Genomic DNA, 15,304 nt, shown 5'->3' on the forward strand with positions numbered 1-15,304 from the left:
GGTGCCCTGGTCCTACCTCTAACCTGTCAAGGAAGAACAAGCCCTCCTGGGAAGAAACAGTAGCAAGTGGGACGCTTGGCTCGGTTACTGAAACTTCTCCAGTCATCTTCTAATGATGCTTTGCCCTCTGACCCCTTTTACCCTCTCAATCTCCCCAACACCCCCCCATCCCCTGCTGCTTCCCCAGCCACAGCCTCTGATGCAATGGGGCAGGTCTCATCCCCACCCTGACTGCACCTCTATTCATTCAGCCCCAACACGTCTGTCTCTCTCCTCTTGGCCAGAAATGCTCTGCCACTTCTTGTCCGTCTATTTAAATCCATCCCACCTCTCTGGCTTCAAAGCAAGCTCTTCGAGATCCATCTAAGATGGTGACTGTGGAACTGGAAACCACCCCTACACCTAATGCCCCACCTACAGAAGAAGAGAAAACAGAATCTCATCAGGAGGTTGCTAACCCAGAACACTATATTAAACATCCTTTACAGAACAGATGGACACTCTGGATTTTTAAAAATGATAAAAGCAAAACTTGGCAAGCAAACCTTCGGCTGATCTCTAAGTGTGATACTGTTGAAGACTTTGGGGCTCTGTACAACCATATCCAGTTGTCTAGCAGTTTAATGCCTGGCTGTGACTACTCACTTTTTAAGGATGGTATTGAGCCTATGTGGGAAGATGAGAAAAACAAACGAGGAGGACGATGGCTAATTACATTGAACCAACAGCAGAGACCAAGTGACCTCGATTGCTTTTGGCTAGAGACGCTGCTGTGCCTTATTGGAGAATCTTTTGATGACTACAGTGATGATATATGTGGAGCTGTTGTTAATGTTAGAGCTAAAGGTGAAAAAATAGCAATGTGGACTACTGAATGTGAAAACTGAGAAGCTGTTACACATACAGGGAGGGTATACAAGGAAAGGTTAGGACTTCCTCCAAAGATAGTGACTGGTTATCAGTCCCATGCAGACACACCTACTAAGAGCGGCTCCACCACTAAAACTAGGTTTGTTGTTTAAGAAGACACCTTCTGAGTGTTCTGGTATGAGAATGCGTCAAGCAATCGAGATTTGGGAGCTGAACCAAAGCCTCTTCAAAAGCAGAGGGGACTGCATTTAAATTTGATTTCCATCGAAATGTTGCTAAGATATAAGAGAAGTCTCATTCGCCTTTGTCTTGTACTTCTGTGTTCATACATATATATATATTTTTTTAAATTTTGGCTAGAGTGTCCACTATCCCAATCAAAGAAGTATAGTACACATCGTCCCCAGAATCCATAAATGTGTTCCTGGCCCACTCTGTAATAGCTTAATAGAATTAAACATTACAAACACATTTGGCCCATCTACAATATTAAAGAAAAGAATCTGCATTTCTATACCTTACAAGAGAACGATTCTGTTTATGTTCCATTGTATGCAGGAGCTTATTTTGCTGGTTTGAAAGAGTATGACGCATGCAGTTTTCTAACAATTGTCTTTGTTTCTTTTTACAGCATTGTCTGTGCTGTACTCTTGCTGATGGCTGCTAGATTTTAATTTATTTGTTTCCCTACTTGATAACATCAGTGATTCTGATTTCAGTTTTTCATTTGTTTTGCTTTTGTTTTTTTCCTCATGTAATACTGGTGAAGGATCCAGGAATATGACACAAAGGAGGAAAAAAGATTAATTTTGTGCATTTTTTGGTAGTTTTTTTGGGTTTTTTTTGTAACTACAAAGATTTACTACAAACTTATGCATTTCATTCAAATCAGTGATCTATGTTTGTGTGATTTCCTAAATATAATGTGGATTATAAAAAATGTACCATCATAATTACATTCCTAATTAGAATCAGTATGCCTATTTTTGTATCTTTATGCTGTATTTTAACACTTTGTTATACTTAGGTTATTTTGCTTTGGTTAAAAAATGGCTCAAGTAGAAAAGCGGCCCCATTCATATTAAGACACTGTAGAAAACAGTAAATAGAATGTGTACAGTGAATTGTCTTTTAGACAAAAAAAGAAAAGAAAAGGAAAAAAAAGCAAGCCCTTCCTCCTCCAGGAAGCCTTTGTTGGCCACTTCAGTGCACACAGACCCTTCCCTTCCCTGGTCACCAGCGCCACCCACAGCTGCGGAGTGCCTTTAGGCGCAAAGCAGCCACCTACTGTCATTGTGTACCGATGCTTCACCTCCCCAAAAGAGACTGTCAGCCTAGACCTTAACTAATGAACACTGGAACATGAGGACCCAGAGGAGAGTCTCAGAAAAAATAATAAATCCACGGATGGTTTATTATATGAAACTTCAGAGCCAACAGTGAAGCCTAGTTCCAGCATTCCTTCTTGGAATAGCAATTACAAGCTATGGGCTGAACTGTGTCTATTTTTTTTCATGCATGTTTACTCTTCAATATTGATTGAAACACATGTCATCCTGAGAAAAAAAAAGACCGGCTCCTTCTCCCATTCTCTTCCCCTGCACACCCTCTACCAAATCCTCCCCCGAGATGAGACACACACCTCCCCCCAGAGCCGTGTCTCCATCTGCTGAGCGGTGGATCCACAGCTGTCGGACATCACAGTCCATCAAGCATAAACCACAAGAGCATACGCTGTGGGCCTGGATGCAGCAGACCCAGAGGGGTGGATGAGAAAGGGTACAGGGTCTGGCCACAGAGGGGATAACGAGTCCTGCCATGCTCAGAGACCACAAATACCTACACAGAAGGGGATGCTTTGACAGAGACGCCGGAAGGTTTACTGAGCATGCTCAATAGCGGGAGACTGATGTGAGAACCATTTTTCGCAACCTGGGAGATGCAGCAAAGAGAAATGCTGCCTTATGTATCAGTGCCAAGGCAGCTTCTGAAAGGCAGAGAGACCTGGGTTCTAAACCTGGTTCTGAACTTTCTAGCAGGGCAGTTTCAACAAGTCACTTCATCTCTCTTCTCCAAGCTCCTGACCTATAAGAGGAGAATAAAAACAGAACGTGTCTCATAGGGTTGTTATAATGATTACAGCACAAACGGCTGGCTGGGCACCAAGGATCACGCTCCCTCCCCACAGACTACAGCCACGCTGGGAGCACTGCTCAGCCAGGGACCCTGCTTCCCAGGCCTCTCTGCACCGAGATGGGATCATGTGATCAAGTTCTAACCAATACACTGAGCAGAAAGGACTCCCACCACCTCAAGGCCTGGCCCACCAGAGTCTGCAGGCAGCTCTCCACACTCACAGGCACAGCAAGCCTCTTGATGCAGAGGACCCAGCAAATGGCGTTAGGCTCTACCTGCTGCCATACCAGAAAGTGCAAGACACCTGGTCTTTCAGTCATTCTGGAGAGGAGAACTGTCCATCAAATTCAAATCCTGGACTTGCAAAAATGCAAGAAATAAACCACTATATTAAGCCATTGACACTCCAGGATTTGCCTGTTAGAGAAGTTAACCCTATGTTAGCCAAAACAAGAATTGCATGCTGTATCTCAAGCATTATGCAATGCCTGACACAGAGAACACAAAAAATAGGGTTGCTCTTGTTTTTACTACCCTGAACTCTTTATAGCACTTTATACCTCTAGGGTATTTCTGTATCAGAGATGCAAATTCAATTTGTGTTGCCAAGCACTGAAGACAGTACAAAGTTTTTAAATGCAGAGATTCCATTCTTCAGGGATTCCTATGTGCAATTAGACCCATAATGTACGTAATTACATGGCAAGGCAAATTTTATTAAATGCTTTGACAGAGGCTCAACGTGCAACAAGAAGATTCATTTTAGCTGAAGCGTTTGACGTATTCCTGGAGGAGGGAAGTTATAAACGGGGCCGTGAACACCATTTATATTTCACAGATGGACACATTGGCCAGGGAATTGGGGAAGGGGTAAATCTAGACAATGGGAAGCACTAAAGGTCCCGGTAGAAGGTTCCACAGCACTTTCTCTGTCCTCCTGTATAAGGCAGGCACGGCAGAAGGGGACTAGCTATGTCAGGGGGAGTAGAAGGTGCTCTGGGGGATACAGTGAGAATTAGGGCTGCAAATGCCAACTGGGACCAGCTTGAGAGGGGCCTCCAATGCCAGGCTCAGGAGTCCAGACTTTCCTTTATTAGTCATGAAGTACATGAGTCAGGACTCGGACTGGAAATGACAGAAACCCAACTGGCACTGTCATATGCAAACAAAGGGATTCAGAGGTCCTGCTCGTAATCAAACGAATAGTTACAGCTGGTCCTCAGGAACAAATGGAACCAGGGACCGGAACACCACGAAAAATCACAGGTAGCACCTCTGTTCACTCTTATAATCCTTTTAAAATTACTTGGACAGTCTTTCCCCTATCTGAAATCATCTTATGTACTGACTTGTCTGACCTCCTAGGATATGAGTCCCAAGGACACAGGGCAGTCTGTTTTGTTAACCACAAATTACAGCCTCTAGCATGGTCTCCTGCATGGCCAGCACTCAGCAGGCACCCAGGGAGTATTTGTTGAAAGAATAATGCAGATGGGTCAGAGATTTTTTTGTTTTGTTTTGTTTTTGGGGTTTTTTTTTTTTTTGCAGTACGCGGGCCTCTCACTGTTGCGGCCTTTCCCATTGAGGAGCACAGGCTCCGGATGCGCAAGCTCAGCGGCCACGGCTCACGGGCCCAGCCGCTCCGCGGCATGTGGGATCTTCCCAGACTGGGGCACGAACCCGTGTCCCCTGCATCGGTAGGCAGACTCTCAACCACTGCGCCACCAGGGAAGCCCGGGTCAGAGATTTTAAGATATCCTGGTTTAGGCAAACATGAGTATTCTCCTTGACTGCTCCAATTCCCCATATAAGTCTGTACATTTGCAGTAATATTTGAATGGCTCAATTTCTCTGTTATTCATGTCCCCATAAATCAGCAACAGGAGTGAACTTCCGGTCCTGCAAGGCTGAAGGTCGCAAGCTGGACTCCCGTGAAATCACTGGATGAACTGTCTCGTAGTACGGCAAGGAGGGAGACCAGCTGACCAGCACTGAGATGTTCTAACGCTCTAGTAGGCTTTTTTGAAATGCCTTCAGTCTCTACCTCAGAAACTCATATCTTGAACCAAGCTCTATGCCGGAAGGCTCTGAGGGGATTGAGAGGGCTTTATGTCACAATAAAGGGTCACAAGTGACATTTTTTAAACCTCATTCCTGTTCTCTTGCAAATGAAGTCACTGCAAAAGTTTTCTAAGGAGCCTAGGCATAACCAAGACACATTTAATCTCCTCTTTGACCTCAGCCAGATGCTAAAACTTTCTCATCCTCTCTCTTTTCTGAGGTCCTGCCACGTCCTTCAGTTTTGCCAAGGCAGAGATGGTTTGAACATACTGGAGAGTTCCATATCTGTTCTCCTTGGTATCACCTGACAAGAGATGATCACAGCCCTACTTTGAGCCTTTTTGTTCTGTGATAGCCTTTCCTATTTTTACTGCCATTTGACTAAAAACAGCCAAAGTTATTTCAGGATCAAACTAAGAATCATCACACCATGTTCTGGGTGAGCTGACTTTTTTTTAGCCACTCCACCCCCAAGTTTCTTTGACCTGTAAGATTCCTGCCTTGATCTGCTCAATACTTTGTGTGTTACTCCAAGAATAAGCAAGGTACCATGGTGCTCTTTTGTATTTTATTTCCATTTTTATAGTTTGATAAACATTTTTGTTAGAACAGTTAAGTCCCACCAGAAGTCATACAGCAACACAGGTGTGGCAGCATATTACATACCAATATGTCATGCTTTTGGCCGTTTTAAGGAAACCTATTTGACTAAAACCAGGAAATGAAAAGAGTTACGTTACAGAAAAGAACACTCCCCAGTTTTCTCAGTAGACAGGATGGCTTTCTTGGGCAAGCAGAGAACACTACCTGTAAACTATTTTCATTGTGATACAGTCTTTTACTCTAATCACAAACCCTTTCAGATGAACCCAGAAATACCTTTCACCATGCACTAAGGTGAGATAATGGGGAGACCATTAGTGTTAGAAAAAAATTACTGTGGTTCACCTCACTATTTCTGCTGGCAGGTCTAAGCCCTGTCATTATTAGGGAGATGAGTTTGTGCCAATCCATTTCTAAATCTCATCTGGTTCCACATGAGACCAGTGATTTCTAGTTACCAGCAGATAATTAGGACATAATTTCCATCTGTGGCTATCACCACCATGAACCTCAAATTTACCATTTATCCAAAATCTGTCTTGAACAGCAATAAGGTACAGAGATTTATGCTAGGTATGGGCGGGGAGATGGCAGAAATGAATTTTCTGTCCTTCAGGAACTGAAGGTCTCACAGGAGGAAGAGAAAAAAGGCATCAGTATGCTCAGACAAAAATAAGTGTCCTTAGAGGCAAGAAGAGGGTGTGGCACAGACAAAAGCAAGGGCTGTGGGCACAGACTGGGTTTGACCCTCAGCCTCAATGTATCAGTCAGCTACTACTGCAATAGTAATGTGTAACAAGCATCCCAGCTACAACTGCAATAATAATGTGTAACAAGCATCCATGAAAGTTTAATAGCTTATTACAATAAACATTTTTCTCATTCTGCAGGATACCTGAGCTTCAACTGATCTAGAATGGGCTCCTCCTACACTCCTCTGGATTGTGAGCTGGATTCAGATCTTCTCCACCTTCTTGGACCAGTGACTGCCTAAGACGTTCTTCTCAATGAAAAAGAAAGGCAAATGATGCCTGATTTTGGCCACATGAGCCTTATATACTTTACTGATAATGTAGTGAAGTTTTCTTTATAGGAAAGGCCATTTATGAAGACTGCAATTTCTAAATGTAAGAATAATATGCATTCCTATTTTCATTTTTAATATGCATATTTTTATTAAAAATGCTTTTAATGCATATTAAAAGCAAATAATAATGCTTTTTAATATGCATTTTCATTAATAATACGCATGTGAAAGCAAATCATATCCTTCCCAGTCCCCTCCCTTTCCTTTCTCCCTTCTGCTACAATCATCGTGACAATGGCACAGAACTTTCAAAACTTTTGTTACTATTGTTAAGTTGATGACCTTGGAAGGATACATTTTGTTTCTCACAGATCCTTAACAAGCTTGGGGGGTAGAAATTGTTCTGGAGCCTACTTTGAGGCAGGATAGAGACAGTAAAACCAGTCGGAGCAAAATACATCACAAACTTTGAGATGCTGGAGTCTGGAGTTTAGTGAGAAGAAAAGTCTTAAGGGGAAGAATTGACCAAGAATATGGTGGTGAGCTGGGGCATTAGAGGGGCACAGGGTTAGAAAAAAATTCACTATGGTGAGGAATGGTTATGTTTTCTTGGGAGTAATGACTGACGTTAAATTTTAAGTTGTCTCTGCCATACTGTGCTGAGTTATTTTTGCCCTCAAATACTGCATGCTCACGGTAGAGTCTGCACCATACAAAAACCTTCTTTAATTGAACTTGGAGGCAATGAAAGAACAGACATTATGAGCAGCACAGACCAAGTATAGAAGAAGATAGGGGTTGCAAGGTGCAGGACAGGTTGTAGAGGTGGAAAATTCAGCATCTGGAAGAAATCATACTGAGAGGTAAAAGAGGACAAATATAGGCCTCTCAAGAATTCTTAGATTCTAGGCTCTCTCCAAATTTTCCAACAGTTCTTCGTTTCCCTTTGATTCCTATCGGAAACCCCTCTTCCCCCAGCTGGTAGGGCTGCAAATGCATGGTCCTTGTTTTCCCATTCCATGAGTAGAAGATGGATCTACAACACAAATGCTCACTCAGTATAGATCCTTCTATCCTCCTGAGCACAGAAACTGGTCCAGGTTGGGCACCCAGCTCAATCAGAGTCCTATGGAATTGGGATGTGGGTTACAACGGATGCTGGGAGAAAGACAATCTGTTTCCGTCAGCAGTTATAAAAACTAAAGACCATGTAAGCCCAGATCTGCTGTTGGCTATCTTTTATGCCTTAAAGAAAGCCTCCCTAAGAATAAAGCCAATACAGAAGAAAGCAGAGGCAAGAGGCTGAGAATGAGAGTCCTGGTGACATCCTGGAGCCCATGAATCTAGCCATAACTGAAGCCCCATCCACACCTGGGGTCTCCAGACCCAGACTCCAGGAAGGATCCTATCACAACCAGAAGAGTTCCTGCCCTGTACCCCCAGTTTATGTGCATGCCAATGTACCCAGTCTACTCTCTACAGTAGGAGTCAGCAAACTTTTTCTGTAAATGGCCAAATAGTAAGTGTTTCAGGCTCTGTGGGCTGTCAAGTCTTTGTTGCAACTACTTGACTCTGCTGTTGGAGCAGAGAAACAGCCATGGACAGTATGTGAGTGAATGAGCAGAGCTGTGTTCCAGCAAAACTCTATTTACAGAAACAGGTCGGCAGGACAGATTTTGCTCTCAGCTTGTAGCTTGCTGACCCCGGCTCTACAGAAACCTTGGATGGTCAGTTTCAGAAATGGCCACTGAATTTGTGCTTCAGAAAATTCCTCAAGGAGAAAACTTTACAGGGATGGCTCTAAAAGTCACTGCCATGGTGAAAAAGCTTTGATTTTGCTGCAGTGGCTGACAAATGACATAACAGATTACGAGGTGATTACACAACGTCCCTTTCATTCGCTTCATTTGTGGATTCAAACATATGAAACCTCAAGTGTTCATAAAACTTAGCTGCTGGGCTTCCCTGGTGGCGCAGTGGTTGAGAGTCTGCCTGCCGATGCAGGGGATATGGGTTCGTGCCCCGGTCCGGGATGATCCCACATGCCGCGGAGCGGCTGGGCCCGTGAGCCATGGCCGCTGAGCCTGCGCGTCCGGAGCCTGTGCTCCGCAACGGGAGAGGCCACAACAGTGAGAGGCTCGTGTACCGCAAAAAGAAAAAAAAAAAAAAAAAAAAAAAGACTGTGGACAAAGAATGCCACCTACCGTATCAGTGAACAAAGGATGCTGTAGTCACCAGGCCATAAGCCCCTGCAGCCCCACCCCCACGTAGGTGCACCCTAAGGGACTCCAGATGGAAAAGGACAGGATACTGGGCCAAGAGAGTTAAGCTGCATATCAAAGGAATGGTATCAATAGGCCCAGACTCTTGTGTCTTCCCAACTAGAAAAGTGCTACATTCATTAACCTGAGATGCCTGGTTTTCTTTAATTAACAGTAATCTTTTGATGTTCCTATTATCTGTTTTGTTTGTTTGTTTGTTTAACTCCTATATATCCTGGCTCCTCCCTGACCTCTTCGGAGCTGTCTCTCAGAGCTACCTGAGAGGCTGTCTTCGGGGCTTATGTCCTTAGTACGTCCACCGAATAAAACATAATTCTCAACTGCTAGGTTGTGTATTTTTTAAGTCAACAGGATTGTTATTTTAAGCCACTGAGTTTGGAGTGTTTTGTTATGCAGCATTATTGTAGTACTAAGTAATAGATACACCCACTACCACCAGCAAGAAGAACAGCACTGTCATGACTCTATCATCACTATCATCACAAGAAAGACCCCAAGAACGTGACACTGTCCATCTGCAGCAGCTGTGCTTATGCCGGGAAGACAAAGGGCACCCTGGCAGCCCTAGTGCCTAAAGGAGACACTAGAGAAGAGGAAGACCCAAAGACATGGCTCATTTAGCCCCCACAGGTTGGGAGGACCTGCCCTGAAGGTAAAAGCTATCCAGTGGAGAAAAGCCTCTCTCAGCTGAAAGGAAACACACCCCATATTTTCTTTGACTTTCACATGTTAACCTCCTTTTCTAAAGGTCCTCACAGATTTGTGTGGGCATGACCAGTTTAACAACAGCTGCCCCGATGGATGGACAGCATTAAGATGCAAATGCCGTCATTTATCAGGGTCCTTGACTTTCAGCATTTCTGACTATTCAATGTAAGCCCAAACTCCCGGTCCTTCCAATCAGCATTGGTTTTCAGGCTCATATAGATTCTTGCATATCCATTTGTTGCCTTTCCCTGAGAAGTTTCTGAAAATGAAAAGAGCAGAGAAAAGAAAATGGCTTTTTGTTTGAATTTCCTTAAAGAGTCATTTGGCGAAGCAAGCATCATCAGCTCTTGTACACAGGCAAAATTCAGTTAAGTGATCTCTGACTGTTCTGCAAAATTGGAATCTGAAGTCTTGTAGCAAATTGTCTCTAATGGATCATGGAATGTGAGAGGCATATATAGGCAGGATTGCCTTTCTGACAACTCAGTGAAGAAAACAATTGCTGGAGCTCTTAATGCCCTAAGCTAGGGCTCTGCTGTCTGTCATCTTGATGCGAACATCACCCCAACATGGGATAGATGCCGTAGACAGGATTCAGGAAGTTGGGGCAAGGATGGGTGGAGGACACAGGAGCCTAGGAAACAACCTAAGCATCACACAGACTCACCCAAGACTGTGTGATAAAAGGTGCTGTGATCAGCTCACTCTTTGCCTCTTCATACATCTACCTCTTTCTCCAGCTTCCTAAGAGGTGTCCAAGTATGCCAAGGACACCAAATTTGCACCCAAGAATATCGACTACTACATGCTGGCTCACCCTGGATGCATCCCAAAAATAAAAGTATTTGTCTCCTAGCATCTTTCCACCTATTGATATTTTCCCCCTTTCATTTGGTTCCCTCTCCCCAGGGAATCTCATCCACTCTATAGCTGATGCCTATAAAAAAAACTTCAATTCCAGCCTGACCTCTCTGTTGAGCAAAACCCATATGCCAAGTATCTGAACTGGGCTATTTCACAAGCATTCAGACTCAGCATGACCCAAGTAGAACTCATTAATTTCCCCCAGATACTTTTCTTCTCCTGCCTTCCCCTTATCAGGTAAAGGCATCAGCCCAAGTTAAGGAACCCAGAATCACTCTTGACTCTTTTCCTCTCTCCACCCTCAAGGGCAATACAATGCCATGAGCTCTAATTTCTATTCTGCTAAGCTACATCTTCCATTCTTTCCAGCAAACTTCCCATCCATTCAATCACCTAATATGTCTTGTGTCCCTATTTTGTGCCAGGCTTTTTCCTAGGTGATGTGAGATCCAGTAGTGAGCAAATAGACCAAGAACCCTACCCTTGTGATGCTACCTTTGACTACAGAAAGAGACAATAAATAACCAAAGGAAATTAAGTAACATTCTATATAATTGGGATGAGTGCTATGAAAAACACAGTAAATGGACAGTAAGTGGGTAAACGGATGGGCTGCACTGAGTAAAGCCAGATTTCAGTGTTAGTTATGGGGGGAAGGGTAGACCTCCCTGAGAAGATGAAGTCTGAGCAAGGATTTGAAAGAACAAAGACTTAAGGAGGGAGACATTATTGCAACAATGCAAGCAAAATATTATGGGGGCTTAGACCAGGATCATAGCAGTAGAGATGGCAATGAAGGTAAAGGTGATGGGATTTTATGATTGGTTAAACGGGGGTATGAAACAGAAAAATCAAGGGCAACTCCTAGGTTTTTTCTTGTGCGACTGGAAGGATGGAGCACCCATCGATGGAGATGGGGAAGGCTAGAAATGGAGCAGGCTTGGAGAAGGGAAGATCAGTAGTTCTGTCTTGGACATGCAGAGTTTGAGATGTTTATTAGATATTTGAGCAAAGACATCAAATAGGCAGTTGGATAAAAGGCCAGAATTCAGGAGAGAGGTTCAGAGTAGAGATACAACCTTAGCCCAGGTCCACATCACTGCTCACCTGCATTGTTGCAATGATCTCACAGCTGGGGTCCCTGTCTCTAATTTTCTGTCTTTTACAGTTGCCCTCCACATTCCTAACAGAGAGGTGTTTCTAAAACTGGAATCTCACCTGCTTAAAAACCTCTGATTTCCCATTAAATACCAAATCCAATGCCACTCCACAGCATGGCACTCAAATCTACACTTCAAACTCTCCCTTATTGGCCCCAACCATACGGAGATGCTACACTGGCTCCTGGACTCATGGCTACTCCTGGATGTCAGGCACCTCTGAGCATCTGTCCATGTTGTCTCGATCTGGAACAGCACCTTCCCTGTATCCCCGGCAAACCCACGCATCCTTAGTTTCCTAATTCAAATGCCATCTCCTTGCTAGACCTCGCTCTGCATCTTCCAGGGGGATTAACTGCTCTTCCTTCCATCCTGCCGTTGCAACTTATACGCTCTTCTGGGGTAATAGTTACCATATGGTGAGGCAGGTTTCTGTCTTTCACTAAGCCACAGACTAGATGCCGCTTTATTCACCTAGGTCAGTGGCCAGCACAATGCCCGGCAGAAGTGTACAGAATAGCCAGGAGCCGAAATAAATCCAGCTGCTTTGTCAGTGCGCCCATCATATTGGCACAATCTGGGAGTGTGGAGATATAGGAGAGGGAGGGGGGGAGTCATGTTCTCCATCATGTGGGCGACCAGGAGCCGTCCATCAGAGCAACAAGGAGGTCCCCTGCAGGCGGCTGACGGTCCCTGGAGCCCAAGCACTTGGAAGCTCCTCTTCACTCCCTCCTATGGGGGTCCTGGCAGAGGAGAGTGATGGAGGTAAGGGGCTTGGGTTTTAACAGTAGGGGTTCTGTTTAGGCGTGAAGGATGTCCTCATTAAAGCAAGAAATGAGATGGAATTTGTAGAGAAACATTAAGGGAAATAGAAAAATGTTCTCTAAATTCATGGTGTGCCAGGGACTTCGGTGGGCACCTCGGGTCCTTGCAGTTTGCTTCCCTCATATTTACGAAGTGTCCACGGGCCTGATCCTGCTCCTTATTAAGAGACATGCCTTCTACCCTACACACACCCTTCTCCTGCCTTCCCTCCGCCAACTCCAGTGATCCTCCAACATTGACAACAACGGGCCTCCAGGTCCTAGTTCAGCCCCCATCTTCAAAGGTCTTTTGAAAACTGAGCACGTTTTAAATTAAAACAAAATTCTTTTCTACTTGAGCAGAAGAGATAAGAGAAAGCTCGGACCTCATCCCAATTATAGCAGAACTCCCACCTCACACTAGAGATATAACCAGCCACTAAGCTAGCTGTGGGCTCTGCCTTGGGACTCAGGGCTATTTCCTGCTTATTATCAACATCCAAGGCCACAGGGAGGCTCTGAGTCTTGAAGATCATAAATGAGGCTTTTTGGGAGAAAACCAAAATCAGAGTGACTTAGATGTAAATTTATTCTTCAGCACTTTTTAGGGCTTAATTGCTTCTTAGGAAAATAGAGCAATAGTCAGAGATGCTGAAACGTGACTCTGATGCCAAAATACATTGAAAATCTAAGATTCAAAGAGCTCAGAGAGACTTCCCTAGTGGCGCAGTGGTTAAGAATCTGCCTGCCAATGCAGGGGACACGAGTTTGAGCCCTGGTCCAGGAAGATCCCACATGCTGTGGAGCAACTAAGCCCGTGTGCCACAACTACTGAGCCTGCACTCCACAACAAGAGAAGCCACCACAATGAGAAGCCCGTGCACCACAACGAAGAGTAGCCCCTGCTCACCGCAACTAGAGAAAAGCCCACGCACAGCAACGAAGACCCAACACAGCCAAAAACAAATAAATAATTAAAAAAAAAAAAAAAAAAAGGCCAAAGAGAGGCCACCCCATGAGGCCAGGGAATTTTATTTGTTTTGTTCACTGTTCCATCCCCAGCCTCCAGAACAGCACCTGGCACAGGGTAAGCTCGCCATAAACCTTTGTTCAAGAAATGATAAATCACAGGACTTAAAAGCCAGAGGCAACTGGTAGGATGAGAAGTCAAAGAACAGATGCCACAAGAGGGAGCCACGAGTCACCATACCTTTTGATCTCATTCAAAAAACTCTTTCAAAAAATGTGAATGAAAAAAAGAACAATGTATGAACAAGTAAAACGATAAGGTGTCTTTCCAGTAGCTAGCAGTGTTCTGTCTAATGTGTGTTCAGATAGAGATACAACGTCAACTGTCATGCTTCTCTCCCCTCCCTCCATCTCCTTCCTCCTCCCCCCTTCCTCCTTTCCTCCTCCTCTTTATTCTTCTTCCATCATGTCTCTTTTTTCTTTTTTAATTTATTTATTTTATTTTATTTTTTTGGCTTTGTTGGGTCTTCGGTGCTGCGCGGGCTTTCTCTAGTTGCAGGGATGGGGTCTACTCTTCATTGCGGTGCACGGGCTTCTCAATGCGGTGGCTTCTGTTGTGGAGCATGGACTCTAGGCATGCGGGCTTCAGTGGTTGTGGCTTGCAGGCTCAGTAACTGTGGCTTGCTGGCTTAGTTGTTCCACGGCATGTGGGATCTTCCTGGACCAGGGCTCGAACCCGTGACCCCTGCACTGGCAGGCAGATTCTCAACCACTGCGCCACCAGGGAAGTCCTGATTGTGTGATTTCTTAATAGCTTCATTTCTTGCAAGGATTAAGACTCCCAATTATTGCCCTCTTTATCATTAAAATAATACACTGTCTCTCTCCAGCAGTGAGGGTTAGAATAATTTAAGATCATATCATAGGATGAGCAGTTCAGAATTCATGTCACTCAATTTGTTTACTCCTCCAAAATTAAAGACAGGACTTTTTGGGAAGATGATAAAGTATTCTGTGATATGTCTCTTTCCATCTCAGAGGCCACATGCCAAAGATGATGGCCAGGTTTGGAGACAGTCCAAATTCAAGTTCTTTTCTCAGTGGTGGGGGAGGTGGTCCTTAATCATCTCAATCATGGATAGTGTGAAAGGTCAATAAAGAACTTCAAAGGTATACAAAGCTACTAAAGGGCTCAGTAAAAGTAAGGAAAAATTAAAACTTTCTGAAAAGCCTTCTCTTTAAATACAGTCAAAATATAACTTGGGTGAGGTAGAAGTCATACCCCTTTTTAATCTGAATTTTGGGTCCCCTGAGGTAATAATTGGTCATATTAAATATGTGATGCAAAATAATTTTTTCATTGCTTCTAGGTTTCAAAGAATTTGAAATCAGTTAAAAGAGATGTTAGATGGAGGGGGTAAATCATGACTAGAAAAATACTGTGATAGGGAAAAATAAAAGTCATAATTTATCTTCAGTGTAGTCGGCTTCTGGAAGGAGGAAGATGCAGAGAGTGATTCCCTCTCCCATATGAATAAAATAAAAATGCAAGCATGCCTGGGACTCTGAGGTCTGTCCAGAGAGGGACAGATGGAGGCCCCAGCAAGGTTCTTACCGCACAACAACGCACTGGAGGACACTCCTGACCCTAGTGAAAGCCACGGAAGAACTCACAGATGTTCTTGTTTTGGATACAAAACAAAAACTGTGGTAAGGCCACTCTGGCTTGATGCAAACCTTGTAGATTCAGCAGGGATTGACATTATTCTTTATTCGAAAGAGATTTACTGAGACCCTGGCTAGGCACTGGAGATATAAAAA

At 44.1% G+C, this 15,304-nt stretch overlaps 1 pseudogene; it reads left to right on the plus strand.

Moving 5' to 3' along the window:
* Window positions 1–368: 368 nt before the first annotated feature.
* LOC132497508 (eukaryotic translation initiation factor 4E-like) lies at window positions 369–1,022 on the plus strand (annotated as a pseudogene).
* Window positions 1,023–15,304: the final 14,282 nt, after the last annotated feature.

The sequence above is a fragment of the Mesoplodon densirostris genome, chromosome 10 (genome assembly GCF_025265405.1).
Source record: "Mesoplodon densirostris isolate mMesDen1 chromosome 10, mMesDen1 primary haplotype, whole genome shotgun sequence".
NCBI lineage: Eukaryota > Metazoa > Chordata > Mammalia > Artiodactyla > Ziphiidae > Mesoplodon > Mesoplodon densirostris.